This window comes from Megalopta genalis, unplaced genomic scaffold (assembly GCF_051020955.1).
Source record: "Megalopta genalis isolate 19385.01 unplaced genomic scaffold, iyMegGena1_principal scaffold0068, whole genome shotgun sequence".
NCBI classification, from domain to species: domain Eukaryota; kingdom Metazoa; phylum Arthropoda; class Insecta; order Hymenoptera; family Halictidae; genus Megalopta; species Megalopta genalis.
Window position 1 is genome coordinate 325,001 of NW_027476137.1, and position 2,500 is coordinate 327,500.

A 2,500-nucleotide genomic window follows, 5' to 3' on the forward strand; every position below is an offset into this window, starting at 1 on the left:
TATCTTTTATAAAATTCGATATCCTCTCCAAATATAGATCTTCGAAACACTCGCAAGACGATTACAATCGGTATAACTTTAACGTCCGTCCGAAAAGTACTTTCGGGGACTAGACGACCGATTGATCTCGTGCGGTTTCGCTATTCGATCATTTGAAGAGAACAAAAAGATATATGGGGCGACCGACAAACGGTTTTCCCGTAGAACCAGACTCGCGATTGCGTTGACACACACATCATAGCCACACCAATAGAAGAGTTTTAGGACGGTAACCCGGGTGGGGTGTTCTTTACTCAGAATATGTGCAACATCGGATCTATATAGCCATCGATACAATTCGTACACAAATGTGTCGTACGAAGAGAGAGACTTTTTTTCCTCTGGCAACATAACGGTAAGAGACATCCTTCCACACTCATAGGTTCCACTCCCTGGGGCTATGATATATATATACATATAAATTCAAATTCGAAGCAACGGTCACAATTCTACTCTATATTTTTGCGGGTTATGTGTTCTTTCGTTCAATTTCTTTCATGCGTTCGTTCGATCTCTGTACACAGTCTTCACATAGGACAGACTCGTGTAGTACGCTTTCGTGGGTTAAACCCATCTCGTTTCATTTCAGGCGACGTCGGGAGCGCGTTGAAAATGTACCAGTGAAATCTCGATAGTTCTACGGATACGAATCGTCCCGAAAAAGATTTTGTCACCGCTTCGAAGCGGTGTTTCAGACGGGCGGACGTATATAAAACATATACGACACACGACACCGCCTTCCACACTCACGCTAGTTCGAACACGATTTCCATCTCTCTCGAAGACTGTTAGACGTACGTAAAATTTCTCAATATTCATAGGACCGCGACAAACGCCGACGAAGCGCCCATCATTCGCTCGTACGTATATAGGCAACAAGTGCCATCAACGCAAGCAGTTTATAAGTACGTAAACGACCCTCAGCCAGGCGTGGTCCAGGAATTGTATCCGTGGACCGCAATGTGCGTTCGAAATGTCGATGTTCATGTGTCCTGCAGTTCACACGTTGACGCGCAATTAGCTGCGTTCTTCATCGACCCACGAGCCAAGTGATCCACCGTTCAGGGTAATTTTTCCCTTTTATTCTCTCATATATATAATGTGTATTTGCTATCCACCACATTTTTGTGTTATATTTCGGAACAAGCCGATACCCGAAGAGCTCCAACCAGCGCGCGAAGGAGATTCGGGAGTCGTCGTACGACGACATAATTGTCCCTTAAAGAACGAGATATTTCCGTCGAAACCATATATATATGTACGAGCAAATCCAAAACCACTGTTTTCTTGCAAGTTCGACGGTCGGAGCGAATAGAACATTGAAAAGCCTTCTATCGAAGAAACACAGAGAGTATATCACCTCCAAAAACGACGGGGATATGGATATTCAAACTGGACAATTATCAACCCGATACTGGATTCGAAAAGTTTCTCTCTCCTTTCGTCGTTATTTACACCGGACGGACTCACGGCCGGCTCTAGCTGGGTGTCATATATATATACGTCCCACGCTCATGCTGCCACTAGCGCGCAACAGAGTAGGGTGTCAATGACAACGACACAGCATTGAAACGAGCTACACAAGCCGGTCTCTCTTGATACCAATGTAAACGAGCATTAAGTTATCTTCAGACTGCCCGATATTTTCGTCCTTTGGACTTTCCCAACGATTCCTTTTTTTCTTTTTTTTTTTACACCACAGCGAAGACTTGAGGAAGCGTGATTAGCACGCTCGCATCCCTCCCTGTCCTACTACAACTGTGTGTGTGTGTGTGTAAAGAAAGAAAAAAGAATACATTGGCTTTCTCTCTATCGAGAAGATGGCCTACGCAACGCAGATCAAAGGCCTAATACGTGTAATATAATACGCGTCTGGCCGTGTATAAATCACGCACGAATGATCTGGTCGGGCCCAACTCTTCTCGTACGCTTATTTTTCCGTGTTGGGGCACTATCATAAAATCACACAAACCCCAACACGTGTGTGTCTTGGAAGGAAGATGGCCTACGCAACGCAGATCAAAGGCCTAATACGTGTAGTACACACGTCTGCCGTGTAAATCACGCACGAATGATCTGGTCGGGCCCAACTCTTCTCCACCACACCACATCCCAACTTTGTACATTTTTATATATTTTTGTGCGTTGGGGCACCTTCATAATCACAAACCCCAACAACACATATATCTCTCTCTCTTTGAAAGATTTGTTGTGGCCTACGCAACGCAGATCAAAGGCCTAATACGTGTAGTACACACGTCTGGCCGTGTAAATCACGCACGAATGATCTGGCGGGCTCAACAATATCTTTTTTTTTTATATGAATTCTTATCCACAAACTAATCGAATTCATTTTCTCTCCTCCTCTCCTCTCTCTTTGAGATATATTGGAACATTGTAATGATCCTTCCGCAGGTTCACCTACGGAAACCTTGTTACGACTTTTACTTCCTCTAAATAA

General features: G+C 44.2%; 2 non-coding genes across 2 annotated transcripts in view; both read right to left on the minus strand.

Moving 5' to 3' along the window:
* Window positions 1-953: 953 nt before the first annotated feature.
* LOC143261757 (5.8S ribosomal RNA) lies at window positions 954-1,108 on the minus strand. Its single transcript, XR_013035799.1, has one exon. It is a non-coding gene; the product is annotated as a 5.8S ribosomal RNA (ribosomal RNA).
* A 1,329-nt stretch (window positions 1,109-2,437) lies between these two features.
* LOC143261773 (small subunit ribosomal RNA) overlaps window positions 2,438-2,500 on the minus strand; it is a 1,921-nt gene continuing 1,858 nt past the window's right edge. The window contains exon 1 of the ribosomal RNA XR_013035815.1: window positions 2,438-2,500. This exon is cut by the window's right edge and continues 1,858 nt beyond it. This is a non-coding gene — a ribosomal RNA (small subunit ribosomal RNA).